At 42.1% G+C, this 16,676-nt stretch overlaps 1 protein-coding gene across 7 annotated transcripts in view; it reads right to left on the bottom strand.

Moving 5' to 3' along the window:
• Positions 1 to 16,676, bottom strand: part of KIAA1549L (KIAA1549 like) — a 267,700-nt gene that overhangs the window by 134,281 nt on the left and 116,743 nt on the right. Inside the window, exon 1 of one of the 7 annotated variants that reach the window (XM_040495488.1) lies at positions 6,173 to 6,287. The exons of 5 other annotated variants lie outside the window; for them this stretch is intronic. The gene's annotated coding sequence lies outside the window, so the exon portion shown is untranslated. Of the gene's footprint in view, positions 1 to 6,172; positions 6,288 to 16,676 lie in introns of those variants that run through there. One more of the 7 variants, XM_040495493.1, reaches the window with a different exon arrangement.

Consider the following 16,676-nt stretch of genomic DNA (forward strand, 5'->3'; position numbering starts at 1 on the left):
GTTTCCTGGCCACAGATGCTTGACAGGAAAGGATAACTGGTCTGAGCTGTTCTCCTTGAACTTTTTCCCAAGAATTTAAAATTGGGACCTGGAGGGGCGCCTGGGTGGCGCAGTCGGTTAAGCGTCCGACTTCAGCCAGGTCACGATCTCGTGGTCCGCGAGTTCGAGCCCCGCGTCGGGCTCTGGGCTGATGGCTCAGAGCCTGGAGCCTGTTTCTGATTCTGTGTCTCCCTCTCTCTCTGCCCCTCCCCCATTCATGCTCTGTCTCTCTCTGTCCCAAAAATAAATAAACGTTGAAAAAAATAAATAAATAAATAAAATTGGGACCTGGAGACCGTGTCACTCCATATTGGGCCTTTGACTAGGGAAGTGATAGAAAACAGGAAGCCATGTTTGGTGCACATATATGCCAAAACAAAGAATGCTGATTTGGAAAGAGAGAAGAATGGAAAAATGCAATGACCTGAAAGTGTGACCTTAAAAAGAGAAGTTAGATTAGTTGCTCCAGTTCCACATTTTATTTATTTATTAAATGTTTATTTATTTTGTGACAGAGAGAGAGGGAGAGAGAGAATCCCAAGCAGGCTCTGTGCTGCTAGTGCAGAGCCCAATGCAGGGCTTGATCTCACAAACCATGAGATCATGACCTGAGCCGAAATCAAGAGTCGATGCTCAACCGACCGAGCCACCCATGCACCCCCAGTTCCACATTTTAGGCGAACTCAGCCATATACTCCAAACCACTGGGTTCCATAAGATACCCTTACATGCTTTTCAAAATATAAGACTTTTTGGCTTCAGCTGGTTCAGGTGCATTCTGCTCCTTGCAAGCAAACATAACCCCTGATTAAGTCAATTAAACCTTGTTTGGTTTCCATTTTCTGAACATAGTAACACTGCTGTGGGAGAGGGAAAGATAAGAAAGCGTTTCTTATTAGGGGTCAAATGTTCTCAAGAAATCCAAATTAATACACTAACCTTTGCAATAACATACTGCCTCCTATCTACTAACTTAGGCATTCAGGCAACAAATCAAATTAAACAAGGTATCAGCTATTAAAATCTATGTTGATCATTAGCTCCATAAACAAATGTGAAACAAATTTATGTTATTTATTTATTACTAGGCATTTCCTGCACGACCACCCTAGAGTTTGGGCTACAAAATCCTGAAAACACGGCATCCATTTGCTATTCACATGTTACTAAAAATCCCAGATGGTAAAGCCTTTAAAATCAACTGCAGGCAAAATCAGTGTCTGTCTCCTGAGCAAGATTCTGGGACTGTAAAATTGGCTGGTGGTGTACAAAGAGTTCATAAAACTGTGATTAAATAAAGCACCAGCAAGTGCTCAGGCAAAGCTTATTGAAAGATTGGGTTTTCGGTGAAGTCCTCCATAGTTGGCACAGAAAATGAGAACACTGAGGGAAAACCCTCTGGAGATGTCACCAAGGCCAGCATTGTCAAGGGTGACCTGTAAAAATAACATGGTTTGCAAAGGGTGATCATCAGTGGCTTCCACCACACATTCTGGGAAACGAATTCTCCAGACTCAATTTTTCATAGTTTCAGATTTTTTTCAGTGATTTCGCGTAAAATATCACTCTAGTTTTGCTGAGTTTGTTCTTTCTCCAGCTTCCTCCAAAACCATGTTTAATGTTTAACCTCTATGGAGATAAACCTCTGGTATTTTCCAGGTTGTCAACCTTCCAGTAAACCAGATGCCTCGAAAGAGATATCTGGAACAGTGAGGAACAGTTGGGTAGCTCACACTGCAACACAACTCCACTATCTAAGAAAGATGCCCTTGTCACTGGCGCAAAGAGAGCTGTAGCTTCCTTTGTTATTTACCTCCTTGGACACCTGTCTGTCCAGATGTCTCAGACTAGGATATGAATAAATTAAATGGAATAGTTGGGACAGTCTTTATTTCCATTTTCAGACAGTAGAGGGTCTTGTACAAGGTAAATGACCAACAAATGGCCATTTTGTGCAGCGGTGGAAGACACCGTTAGAACGTCTATCCAGCACACAGTCCCTTCTCTAGAAAATACCCACTCCTGAAAACATTAAGTTGGTTCACTACCATCCCCTATTGCCAACTGGCCCAAGCATGAACACCTGCCCCGGGGAAAGTCAATCACTTCTGGCCTCACTGCGGTCAGCTGTCTCTGGACCACAGAAGATTTCAGTTAGTTGTGTGGGGGACACTGGGCTCCATGCTTCCCTTTCAAGTTGGCTATTTGTACCAGAGCAAATACCAGGAACCCAGAGAAACATAAAGGAGAGGACAGAAAGAAGCATAAATGAGAGAATGTGTGGGGCAAAGAAAGGGGGACAGAAGGGCAGAGACAGATTAGGAAATTGGGCAGCCCTTGATCTGATGATTCCTGTTTCATCAAGCCCAGCTGTACTCTCTCTTCTGGGATGTGCCCTCTGCAAATAAAATGTAACTTTCAATAAAATTCCCATCTCTGATTCAGCCTGTATCTAGCAACCAGAGACTTGACCATCCATCCAAACTTTATACACAATTGCACACCACCCCCATCCCCACCTCTGTGAGGAAAAACAGTATAAGATTCCACTTCTCCACCAAAGGATCTTCTATTGAGTTGGAAGATACTTGATTTATTTGCTTTTTACTCATTTTTGTAGCCTATTTGTGAACAGTTCAGTATAGTCCCAAATACCTCATAACACCTGAAACTCACTTTTTCTTGAAGATGCTTGATAAGATTTTATTATAAATCTAGAAACTAAAAGGAAAGCTTCTTGGCTGACAATTCTGACCACGTGTGGGGAGTGCCTGGGAGAAGGCACTGCTGATGTCCTCTGTCCCTCATGTCCTGAGGTCAACTGCACCACATCATCAATGGAACACTGCAGGAAGGGGGCCAGAGCCAATGTGTGACACAGACCAAGGACACATGCTCAGGTGTCTCTACTCTGTGCAATGTTCTTTTAGCTTTCCTTTCTGTCTTCAGTCTCAGTGGGTATGAACATGAGCCCTGGAATCTGACAGACCCAGATGAAAACCCCAGTTCTACACTTACTTGCTGTGTGACCTTGGGCAAGTCACTTTACCTCTCTCTGTGCCTCAGTTTTCTTACCTATGAACTACCTTCCTTGCATAGTTGATGTAAGGAGACAAGGCATTAAAAGGGTTTAGAATAGAGCCTATTACAGAGTAGATAAAGAAGATATGAGATAGATACACACACACACACACACACACACACACACACACACACATACACACACACTGGAATATTACTCAGCCATAAAAAAGAATGAAGTCTTGCCATTTGCAACAGCATGGATGGATCTAGAGGATATGATGCTAAGTGAAATAAGTTAGTCAGAGAAAGACAAATGCCATATGATTTTATTCATATGTGGAATTTAAGAAACAAAGCAAAAAAACAAAGGAAAAAAGACACAAACAAAAAAACCAGACTCTTAAATATAGAGAACAAGCTGGTGGCTACCAGAGGGGAGATGGTGGGGGAATGGGTGAAAAGGGTGAAGGGGATTAAGAGTGCATTCACCATGATGAGCATGGAGTAATGTATAGAATCGATGAATCACTATATTGAACACCGGAAACTAATATAACACTGTATATTAATTTCACTGGAATAAATACATTTTTTAAAAGATTAGCTATATTTTGCAGATAGGTGTGACCATGTGACTAAGTTCTCACCAATGGAATGTGAACAAAAGTAATGCTCTTTCCCTACAAAGAAAATGCTGTCCCTGTACTCTTGCATACCCCTCCTCTGGGTTGGAACATAAGATATGTAACTGGTAAGCAAGTTTCTACTCTATAAACAAGGAACACATCTTAGGAAATTGCTAAACAGCGAGAGAAAAGAACCTGGGTCTCTGGGTGGCTTCATAAAGCAAAACCACCTCCTCACCTTGCACCACCTTTCTTTGGAATAGTTATGAGACAGAAATAAACTAGATTGTCTGAAAAAATGGCTATAATATATATTAATCATTACTACCACTGCAGCATGGCAAGGTAAATATTTTAACAAAATGCTGGCCAAATTCAAGTGTCTAATTGCATTTATTAAAAAAAATAATGACTCCACTATAGCATGATTATTATCCCGCTCCATTAAATTGTTAAACATTCAATCACTCTGATAAAAATGCCATGATATCTACACTTCTTGTCTATTTTTAAACCTAAATCTGATCATCTTTTAATAAAGATTTCTCACAATAATATAATCAACTAAACAATCTAGCCACTTGAATTTTACCTAATCATTTACAGCGTTAAAATCAGAATATTCTGAGATAGGCCTATACCTACAGCAGTAAATTATCAAGATTATCCAGGAGAAATGGCTAACTACCTTGCGAAAAAGACCTGAGGCAAATTTCATACTCAGAAGAAGCTCTCTAGATAAATGATCATTCTCAACCTACTAATAGCTAACATTTATTATATACATACTGGCACCGTGCCTACCTAGGCTAAGTCTTTCAGATGCATTAATTCACTCAATCCTCACAGGTAAGATACTAAGACAGATACTCTTAAAACCCCCATCTTACAGGTGGGAAATCTGAGTTCAGAGAGCCGAAAGCAGAGCAGCTAAGAGTTACTAATCTAAGCTAGAGGGGGGAAAGACATTTGAACTTGTTCAGTTGACTCCAGAGCCTGTGTCCTTGACATGTGCTATCTGTACAAGGAGATTCCACCTACAGTCTCTACAGAACACCCCAACACCAGTGTATATTTGGGACTTAGATTTTACAGTCATCCATCCTGGGTGCCAAGGCTTTGGGTTCTGTGACACGAATGACCCTATAGCGTGGATTCACCATGAATTTCAATGTTGAGATGGAAGCGTATACAGATGCTCAGTAATACTGCGTGACTGATCCCCTGATTAGGATCGAATCCTCCAAAAGTCTCCTAAAATGTCTTTAAGTCGGGAGATTTGTTCCCTCCTGAAGAGAATTTAATTTTACTGAGGGCCAGCTACTTACAGATATTTGACATATGTTATCTCATTACTTCTCCTAACAACACTTTGACTAAGATGTCATCATCCTCATGTATCAGACTTCCATTGCAGAGGAAACAATATAAGCAGGAAGGGGTTTACCAAGGATAACAAATGGCTTAAGGAATGGCTTATGCTCCCAGGAACATGTCCAAAGAATCAGGATACCACAGAAAAGAAGCCAACAGAGCAATGCCTTTGCTCTCATGGAGAAAGAGCAGTAGCACAGGTGTGGCCTCTGATGCTGGTGGAGACCTCTGATTGGCTGGCCTTAATTCATATCTGGAACCCTACCTGCATGAGAGCCACGGAAAAGTAATTTTTAGCTTTCCAGTTTCTGAGGCCTAGGAAAGCACACTTGGAAAGAGGGTAAGAGAAATGGAGTTTGCTGTGGTAATTTGCCTAAGTGGGACTTGAACTTGGTCCATGTGAATCCGGAGCCCATGCTCTTTCCACAGCATCATACTACTCCTACTTACTTTCCTGTCTGTTTCCTGTCTTGGTGGTTCCCAGAATCTGGCTTAGCGTCTGGGGACAGCCATCTCACACTTACTGAGCCAGACTCTCTGGGGTCTAGGCTTATCCACACTCCACAGTTGACTCCGAAGAACAGCATTTACTTCAGCTTATTTCTTGCCCACCAGGAGCTCAGAGCCATCACACCCCCACGCTTTAGATGATTTTCATAAGCATCTGAGACTCGTTCTCCTCTCTGGCTGTGTCCACATCCTCTCCAGCATCAGCACACTTTTGCTTTCACGGCTGCCTGCCCCAGTTCTCAGAGCTCTTATCTTTCTGGTGAACATCTCAGAAGCCTGAGTCCAATATCAGTGTCCCTAAAATCTGGTTACTTTAGAGACACACAGTCCTCAGATTCTAGAAGTAAGCCACTCTATGCCATCCTAGCCAGCCCCTATGACACACACTCATGAAAGCTCCTTCTGCAGGTTCGTGGTCCAACTGTGACTGCTATACACAGTCAATTTCCAAAGCTACTTCTTATTTGACGCTGCGCATAGATTTCTCCCCTGTATAAACATGGCACCAGCAGAGCAATTTCTGAAGCAGAGAAGTGAGTCCTCAGAGGTGCTAGGTGAAGAAACAGAACTTCCTGGCGGGGGGAGTCATTTCTACTCACTTCCAGTTTCTGTAAAGGGTCAGAGCAACATTACTGAGGGCAGCCAGGGATGGCAGAGATGGCTACGTTCATTCCAAACACAAATCACACTGTGTCCTGGCTATAAATTCCAGCAGCAGCAGCAGCAGCAGCAGCAGCAGGTGTGTGCTGCAGAGGAATAGCTTCTGCAATTAAAAAAGTGACATTTTAATGGATTATGCAGATCAACGAAGGCTCTAAATCATATACCTCCTGCCTTAGACGGGATCAGGAACACAGGCCAACCAAGAGCAGACAGCATATAAACACTACGAACGTTTTATCACTCCTTATGACCTTTTTACAGTTCACTGTGAAAATGAACATTAACCTTCACTTCCAGAGAGTCCCCTTTCCGCTGCCTAACAAAGGCAGTGGTTCTCTTTTGTGATGACATGTGAGCTTGCTTGACTTTGTATTTCTTTTCTTTTTTTTTTTTTTAATTTTTTTAACATTTATTCATTTTTGAGACAGAGAGAGACAGAGCATGAATGGGGGAAGGTCAGAGAGAGAGGGAGACACAGAATCTGAAACAGGCTCCAGGCTCTGAGCTGTCAGCACAGAGCCCGACGCGGGGCTTGAACTCACGGACCGCAAGATCAGGACCCGAGCCGAAGTCGGACACCCAACCGACTGAGCCACCCAGGCGCCCCTCTTTTCTTTTTTTAATCGAGTCTATTCCTTATGTTGTACTTACATTCCTGCGACTTATTTTATAACTGGAAATTCGTACCTTTTAATCCCCTTCACCTATTTGTACTTCTCAAACATCACAAATGTTATCTGATGTGGCCCCATTACCACTGGAAATAAAATAAAAACTGTTATTTTTGGCAATGGAGTGAGGGATGAGAATAAAGGGGGAGCAGGTGCAAGGCCCACAGGAGAAAAAATGCACAAAAAGTGGAGCCTAAAATATGGCTTTGTTCTTTTCTTTGTTCTTTAATTTTTTAAATGTTTATTTATTTTTGAGAGAGAGAGAGAGATAAGGAGAAGGAGAGGGAGAAGCACAAGCAGGGGAGGGGCAGAGAGAGAGGGAGACACAGAATCCAAAGCAGGCTCCAGGATCTGAGCAGTCAGCCCATAGCTGGATGCAGGGCTCCAACTTGTGAACCACAAGATCATGACCTGAGCCAAAGTCAGACGCTCAACCGACTGAGCCACACAGGTGACCGTGGCTTTGGTATTTTCTATTTGCAAATCTTGCAGGGTAGGTTTGGGCTTTCTCCTCAAGCTAGGCAGGGTAAGGAAGGAGTCCTTGTCTGTAAAGACTGCGGTGAAGACAGATGTGCCAGCAAATCATTACAAATACAATGCAGTGAGTATGGAAAATGCTAGAAGAGCAATGGAAACCGAGTAGTTAGGAACTCCTCAGTGGACAGTCCAGGTCACAGAGAGGGTGACATAGCCCACTGGTCGCACTTCAGAAAACAAGTCACCCTCTCAATTATCATTTAAGAGCCGAACTCTCCCACAGAGATGACAGAAGCAAACAGTGGAAAGGCAGCCATATGCCGCAATCCTGTCATTTTATACATAAGGGAACTAAAGCCAGAGGTTAAATGACTTGTCCAAGATCACACTGTGTTATAGACCATATTGTGCTCCCTCAAATTCATGGTGAAGCTCTAATCCCCAATGTGACTGTATTTGGAGACTGTATTATAGAGATAATAAATGAGATCGTAAGGTGTGAGGCCCTAATCCAATTGAACTGTTATCCTTATAAGAAGAGGAAGATAGCAGGGACACATACACAAGAAAACAGTCATCAGCAAGTCAGCAAGTCACAGAGAGGAGCCTCAGGAGAAATCAAACCTGCTAACACGTTGATTTTGGATTTCCACCTTCCAGTACTGTGAGAAAATTAATTTCTGTTGGTAAAGCCACCCAGCCTGTGGTATTTTATTATGGCAGCCCTAACAGACTAACACACAGGCAGGGAAACCAGCAATCCTAAAGCAAAAATCCTGGCTTTCACTTTCTTCAAACACCAGTCTTACCCTTCCTCATTCAGAGGACATATCTCAAAAGGATTTGTGAGATGGTGGTGGGAAACATCTGGGTGCACAATAGAGATACCTATTTCTCATGCAACTGTGTGATGTGTCATAATTAACAAATGACTAAATACTTAGCAAGCTAAGTACAAGGTGTAGTAGGAGTGGAGGGATAGGTGGGAGGGAAAGGTTATGAGTTACATCTGGGTTATAGGGAAAAGCACCTTGCCCAAAACCTGGAGTAGGCAGAATGGAGACAGTGAACCTGGATAGACACTCGGGTATATTTCTTCAACTTTGGTACTCTGTACATTATACTGGTAGCCACTGGTTTTTAACTTTTCCTCTTTCATCTGCAAGAAGCAAAGTATAGCAATTTACTTCTCCTTGCCTCTGCTCCCTTTGGAGATTAAGACTCTAATGGCCAGTGGATGATAAGGATGGGGAAAAGGCAGAGGCCAGTGCCTGGGGCCACTCACTCAGGAAGTCACCATGACTTGACAGTGAAGTTTTAGTAGCATACTGTGTTGTATAACGTGAACTGCCATGCTCAACACCCAATCCAACCAGTTTCTAGCATATAGAGGCTGGAAAACCAAAAATTATACTTCCCAGATGCCCTTGCAGCTGGGATTTTGAGTGTGAATTAGGTTCCATTAGGTAGATGCACTGCACAAGATTTTGATCTGGAGCTAAGTCATGTGCAGAGAAAGGGAGGGTGCAGCACACGTGTTTTGGGACCATGGGCCTTGGCTACAGCAGCATCATTCTCCAACTATCAGCTATGGCTTCATGACTATGCAGAAGCCTAGTTCTTTAAGACAATTTTGGGAGCTATTTCTGAAAGCCCAGAAACTCACTAATAGTTGAATACACTTACTCCGTTCAAGTTATTTCATACATATCATATGATTCAATCATCAAAATGTCTTATAAAGTAGGTATGAATATCTCCATTTCACAGGTGATGACAGGTCACACAGCTGGGAAACAACTGCCGGGAGTTGGAATGAGACCTGAAAACTGTCTACACCCACACATCTCACGGTCTACACCAATGTGACTAGTTAGTTGACTTCACTGGGTGGGACTTTACTATTCCACTGCCTTCATCAACATGACTTTGCTCTTCCAGGAAACTCATGGCCAGAAAGACAAAAGTTGCAAATTACTCCCCAAAACCTACTTAAAACTGTCTGATTTTTCAGTGTATAGCATCAAGTGACCTGATATTCCAAGACTCTTTGAAACTCTTGCCTTGCTGTGTCCACTAATCCGAAACTATTATATCTTAACCCTCACCCAATCCTAATCCAGAACCCTCAAAACCTCATAAAGATCCCAACTGTACTTTCCTCACTCTGAGATGCTAAGACTCTGTCAAGACAATGTTTGCCTGACTAAAGCAAGCAATAAACTCAACCTTGTCTTAGCTACAGGTAATTTGGTGGTATTTTGGGGAGCCAGCATTCAACAAGACCCAAATTTCCTTGTGTTCTTTCCCCTATGCCTTGCTGTTTCCGCTTAAGGTACTGCCATACCAGCAATTAGGTGTTTTCCCTGGGAATCTAGCTGCTCAGGAGTTCGCCACAGAAAACTGAGCAGGGCGTGGGCACCTGGATAGCTCAGTCAGTTAAGCGTCTGACTTTGGCTCAGGTCATGATCTCACAGCTCTTGAGTTCTGGCTCTGTGCTGACAGCACAGAGTCTGGAGCCTGCTTCAGATTCTGTGTCTCCCCCTCTCTCTGCCCCTCCCATGTTCATGCTCTGTCTCTCTCTCTCTAATAATAAATAAACATTAAAAAAATTTTTAATAAAAAAAAAAAAAAGAAAACTGAGCAGGGCTGGACCTCATTCCGTCCAGGAGCCCCCAACCTTTGGGAGCCTCGTCCCAGGAATCATGCCCTTGGTGCTCCATCTGCCCTACACTGGGGTCCTGGTTTAAGGGGGAGGTGGGGCTACTGCAACAAACTGAACTTTGGGATCAGCAGATCTAAGAAAGCAGAACTCCAATATTAAGTGAAGTCCATTTTCAGAAACCATCCAAATATTTTTATGTTCTTCCAGTGGGCCCAAATCAGGGGATTTTCATAGTTTGAAATGTTGATGAAACAATCCATCAGCTCAACAAAGTATCAGATGGTTTTCTAACACCAGTGCCTTGTAGCCCCATCATGTGTTTTGAATCAAATCTCAATGAACTGAGGCTGCATCGCAAGGAGAGTAATACCAGGAGATAACACTCATAATGTTGCATCTAGCATTTACTTTCTAGTAAATGGACGTCACATCACCCCAAGCTGTTCTTCATTCTACAGAAAGGGAAACTGAGTGCCCCCCACCCCCCACTTTAAATGGCCTGCTAATAAATGGCAGAGACAGGACCCATCCCAGTTTCCTAACTTCAGAGATAGAGCTCTTTCCAGAACACATCCACCACTGGGCAGGGGAGCAGAATGAGTAAACACTATTAGAATCAGACTGCCTGGGTTCAAATTCTGGTGCTGCCACTTTTAAACTGACAGCCATGGGTAAATTTCTTAACCCTCTTTGCCTCAATTTCCTCATCTATAAAACGGGGACAATAACCGACCTCTCAGGGTTGTTGTGTTGACAAATTAATATGTCATACGCTGTACAAAATTTACCCTGAATAATGCCTTACACATGGTAGGTGCTCAGTAGATATAAGCAATTATTATAATGGAGGTCAAAGATTAGAATCTCTCACTTTGCCTCTGAAATGTTTGGTAGTCTTGGAATCATATTCTCGGGCACCAAAATTCTGTCCATAAAAAACAACAACGGTGGCTACTTGTTGGAAGGATCCAAGAGAAGGCTCCTTTTCACTAATTGTTACAAACATTGCTACATTAACCTCCTAGAGAGCACAGATGGTGAAAGGAACTGTCCCCATTGCTTTGCTCAAACCTGAAATAACAGGAGGACCAGCAGACATTATAGATGAAGGCTCAATTTGACGACAGTGAGAACTACAGATAATTGGAGGAAATGGGGAGGGGGTTTAGCCGGGGTAGGAAGTAGCCTGGATTTATACTTCTCTAGAAGTTTACCATTGATTTGGAACCCAATGCAAATCAAGCGTGGGAGTATCAAATGGCACGGACAGAAGAGAAAGGTTGTATTGGCAGTAGAATATTGAGCTGGTTGGCAAGGAGAGACAAGAGACAGAGTTCACAGTTGTAGTTTTCAACCTTCACTGACTAAAAAAGCACAGATAACAGGAGTTTGCTGCAGATTCTCCTGACATCTGACTAACGAACTTGAGTGAAGAGAACATTCATAAGATTCACTTCTAAGAGTTTTGTGCACGGGGTGTTTTGTACTTGTAATTGAAGTACTTATGAGGAAAGGACAGAGACCTGTGAGGATGTGTGACAGAGAGAAGGAGCTCTGACTTCAGAGTCCTGTGCCCTGAGGTTAGAACCTTGATTCCACCACTTGTGAGCTGTGCTGGAGCAACTTACTTAACATCTCTGTGCCTTGGCTTCGATAATATGTAATCATTCCTACTCGGTGGGCTTGCAATGAAAATTAAATGAAATAATACGTGTAAAGTGATTCACTCTATTCTCTGTCCACAGTAGGCAGGCAAAATGATGATGGTGAAGATGCAGGATGGCGTAGAACTCCTTAAATCAGAAAGGAAAAACTTACATGATTAAGGAGACTTCAAATTACATTTCTTTTTTTTAAATATAATTTATTGTCAAATTGGCTTCCATACAACACCCAGTGCTCATCCCAACAAGTGCCCTCCTCCATGCCCATCACCCACTTTCCCCTCCCCCCCCCTCAGTTTGTTCTCTGTATTTAAGAGTCTCTTATGGTTTGGGGCGCCTGGGTGGCTCGGTCAGTTAAGCCACCAACTTTGGCTCAGGTCATGATCTTACGGTCTGTGAGTTTGAGCACCACGTCGGGCCCTGTGCTGACAGCTCAGAGCCTAGAGCCTGCTTCAGATTCTGTGTCTCCCTCTCTCTCTCTCTCTGCCCCTCCCCCACTCATGCTCTGTCTCTCTCTCGAAAATAAATAAACATTAAAAAAAAAAGAAAAGAGGGGCGCCTGGGTGGCGCAGTCGGTTAAGCGTCCGACTTCAGCCAGGTCACGATCTCGCGGTCGGTGAGTTCGAGCCCCACGTCAGGCTCTGGGCTGATGGCTCAGAGCCTGGAGCCTGTTTCCGATTCTGTGTCTCCCTCTCTCTCTGCCCCTCCCCCGTTCATGCTCTGTCTCTCTCTGTCCCAAAAATAAATAAATGTTGAAAAAAAAAAAAGAAAAGAAAAGAAACATTAAAAAAAAAGGTTTGTCTCCCTCCCTCTTTGTTTGTAAATATTTTTCCCCCTTCCCTTCCCCCACGGGCTTCTGTTAAGTTTTTCAGGATCCACATATAAGTGAAAATATATGATATCTGTCCTCCTCTGACTGACTTATTTCACTCAGCATAATACCCTCCAGCTCCATTCACATTGCTGCAAATGGCCAGATTTCATTCTTTCTCACTGCCAACTAGTATTCCATTGTATATATAAACCACATCTTCTTTATCCATTCATCAGTTGATGGACATTTAGGCTTTTTCCATAATTTGGCCATTGTTGAAAGTGCTGCTATAAACATTGGTGTACAAGTGCCCCTGTGCATCAGCACTCGTGTATCCCTTGGGTAAATTCCTAGTAGTGCTATTGCTGGGTTGTAGGGTACTGCTTCTTTTACATTTTTTGAGGAACCTCCACACTGTTTTCCAGAGTGGCTGCACCAGTTTGCATTCCCACCAACAGTGCAAGAGGGTTCCCGTTTCTCCACATCCTCGCCAGCATCTATAGTTTCTTGATTTGTTCATTTTAGCCACTCTGACCGGTGTGATCAAATTACCTGTCTTTAGGCAGTTTTGAGGGTAGAACTTTTATGAATGTTGTTTGAGTGCAATAATGAAAGTATCCACTCTGTACTTTTGACCATCCCTGCTGCAAGCCAAGACTCACCGAGGATAAGTGAATACTTGGACAGTTATATTCATATAATTGAGAGGTGAGAAAAGCTTGGACTAAACACTGAAACCACTATTGAAAATCAACCAGTTTAAGCTCTGCTATATTTGAAACTGTCAAAACACTTTTTGATGACTGAGAGAAGTTGTTCCAGGAAAAGGAGCTCTTAGGAATAAAGTTACAAACATATCGAGACACACTTCATTTTACATATGGGAATATTACTGAAGGTGTAGGTTACCAATATAATTTTGACAAATAGATTCATGTGATAAATGTACTAACTCACTTATTTAAAAGAACCATGGGGTGCCTGGGTGGCTCAGTCAGTTGAGTGTCTGACTTTGGCTTAGGTCATGATCTCACGGTTCATGAGTTCAAGCCCCACATCGGGCTCACTGTTGTCAGCATAGAGCCCGCTTTGGATCTTCTGTCCCCTTCTCTCTCTCCCCCTTCCCTGCTTGTGCTCTCTCTCTCAAAAATAAATAAATCTTTAAAAACAAAAAGAAGAAAGAAAAAAAGAAAAGAACCTTAAGGTATATTCCTTTGTAAAAAGGAATCGGGGGGAAAAAGTAGGAAAAAAAGGAAAGAAATGAAAGAAATGAAACCACTTTGTGAAACTACTTGACAGTGTCTGTAAAAGCTGAGCATACGGACATATCCAATGACCCAGAAATTCCACTCCTAGAAATATGCCCAATAAAAATACATACAGGGGCACCTGGGTGGCTCAGTCAGTTAAGTGACCAACTTCCACTCAGGTCATGATCTCGTGGTCTGTGAGTTCGAGCCCCGCATGGGGCTCTGTGCTGACAGCTCAGAGCCTGGAGCCTGTTTCAGATTCTGTGCTGCGTATCTCTCTGCCCCTCCCCCACTCACATTCTGTTAAAACTTTAATGGATACGAGTTGCTTCTTATGAATGAGCAAAGACAGTGGTATCTTGAGATGGAAATCTACTCCTGGGGAAGATGCTGTGAAGATTGTTGAAATGACAACAGAGGATTTAGACTATTACATAAACCTCATCGGTAAAATAGTGGCAGGGTTTGAGAGGACTGATCCCAATTCTGAAAGAAGTTTCACCATGGGTAAACTGCTATCAAACACCATTGCATACGACAGAGAAATCATTCATAAAAGGAAGAGTCAGTCGATGCAGCAAACTTGATTGCTGTCTTATTTTAAGAAATTGCCACAGCCATTCCAACTTTCGCAACCAGCACACTGATCAGTCAGCAGCCATAACATTGAAGCAAGACCCTTCACTAGCAAAAAGATTGCAACTCACTGAAAGTTCAGATGATGATTAGCAATTTTTAGCAATAGAGTATTTAATTGAGGTATGTACATTGTGGTTTTTTTTAGACAATAATGCTATTTCACACTTAATAGACTACAGTATAGTGTACACATAACTTTTAACTCTTCTATGCCCTGGGAAACCAAAAAATTCACTTAACTCACTTTACTGTGATACTGGCTTTAGTCTGGTGGTCTGGAATAGGACCTCCAGTATCTCTGAGAAAAGTCCATACATATACAATAGAAATGCCTACCTACGCTCACCAAAAGACAGGTACTAGAATGATAATATGCAGGAAAATTCATAATAGATAAAAAGGAAACCACCCAAATGGCCACTAACAGCAGGATGGATTAGTAACTGTGATCTATTCATACAGTGGAATATTATACAGCATAAAGACAAACAAATCACAATTACACATACCAACATGGATGAATCTCATAAACATAATGTTAAGCAATCAAAGCCAGACACAAAAGATGTACTCTATAATTCTATTTATATAAATTTCAAAAACATTTAAAACTTAACTATGGTAAAGTGAGATAGTGATAGGAAAGAGACATAAGGGGGTATTCAGGTGGGCTGGTTTCTTGACCTAGTTGCTGCTTATATATATGTGTTCACTTGCAAAAATTCTGCAAGCTGTTACCTATAGTTTGTGCATTTTTCTATTGTGTATGTTATACTTCATGCAAAGTTTGCATTGAAAGAGGAGAGATTGACTAGCATTTACCATTGCTAGGGACCGTGCCAGGAACTTCCTCTGCATAATCTCATTTGACCTTGACAGACAATTGTATGAGATTCAGTGTTATCCCCATTTTAAGACATAAGACAACCAAGGTTGTAAGATTACTATTTTCTCAAGGTCACGGAGCTCACAAGTGGTAGATCTGAGGCTTGAACCCAGGTCTCAGGAAGCTTATGTTCTTTCAATGAAACCACATTATACTCCAAGAAGCATGTTTTGGTAATAGATAATTATTTCTTTGATATTCCTGTATTTGGCATTTGTTTGTTAGGTTTCTTCAACATTTAAACTGGGAGATACCAATTTTCCCATTAGATATAATTTTTGTTTGGTATTGTAAATAAAATACTAAAACGGCATGACAAATGGCACCCAATGAAATAAACTCCATGGTCAACTTGAGAAACTGAAAAGGCCTACAAAGCAAGTGTGCCTGTGGACAGATTAGGAAGAATCAGGTTCATATATCACCAAATTTCCTTCAAACAAACAGAAAACGGATGATCTAGAGAGGTGTTCAAAGCGTTCAATGCAAAACTTTCCATACAGCAAACTGACACTTAGTCTCTTCCCCTGTCTCTGAAGCTCCTCTCAGAGATGGAAGGTAGTTACATAAAACCCTTGATTAAAACTGACTTCTCATGAGTGATGGGATGTAGCTCTATCCAGAAGCTAGTGGAGCAGAATCTCATTAGGAATCAGGTCTCAGCAACAGAATTACTGGTGTAACAAGAGGGGAAAATGAAAATTGATTCATGAAGACCAAAGTAAGCTCTGCAAAAGCAGGCTACAAAGTTCTGCATGAGCTTCTCTGAAAGCGCTCCCTCTCCTGAGGGTCTGAACACCTTGTCTGCCTGTGCGCTTGAGGAGGTTGCTTCTCTTATCCTTCCTTCCCATATAATCTTCCTCTCTCCCTCACCACCAGCTTCTGGAGATCTCCAACACTGGGGTGGGTCCTGAAATCAGACTATCTGGATTCAAATCTCAGCTCTAACACAGACTTGACCTTGGGCACATGACCTTGGGCAAGTACTTAACTTCCCTCTGCCTCAGCCACGTCACCCATAAAATGGGAATAATAATAGTAGCCACCTCACAGAATTGTTGGAATTACTAAATGAGTTAATACAGATAAGATATTCAGAATGCCTCGCATATAGCACTAAGTAGCTGTTAGTATTATCATTTATATACAATGTTCTCCACATATATAATTCCCAAGGAAAAAAAGATAATTTTCTTCCTTGAAAATTATTATTTTCTTCATAGTATTTACTAGTATCTCAAATTATTTGTATTTATTTATCTTCAGTCTCCCACAAAAATGCTATCTCCAGGACAGTGGTGACCTTATCCTTTTTGTTCACTACTCTATGTCTGGTTGCTAAATATGGTTCTTGGAACATAGAAGGCTCAACAA

Source organism: Herpailurus yagouaroundi, unplaced genomic scaffold, assembly GCF_014898765.1.
Source record: "Herpailurus yagouaroundi ecotype Mexico unplaced genomic scaffold, PumYag 187, whole genome shotgun sequence".
Classification (NCBI taxonomy): Eukaryota; Metazoa; Chordata; class Mammalia; order Carnivora; family Felidae; genus Herpailurus; species Herpailurus yagouaroundi.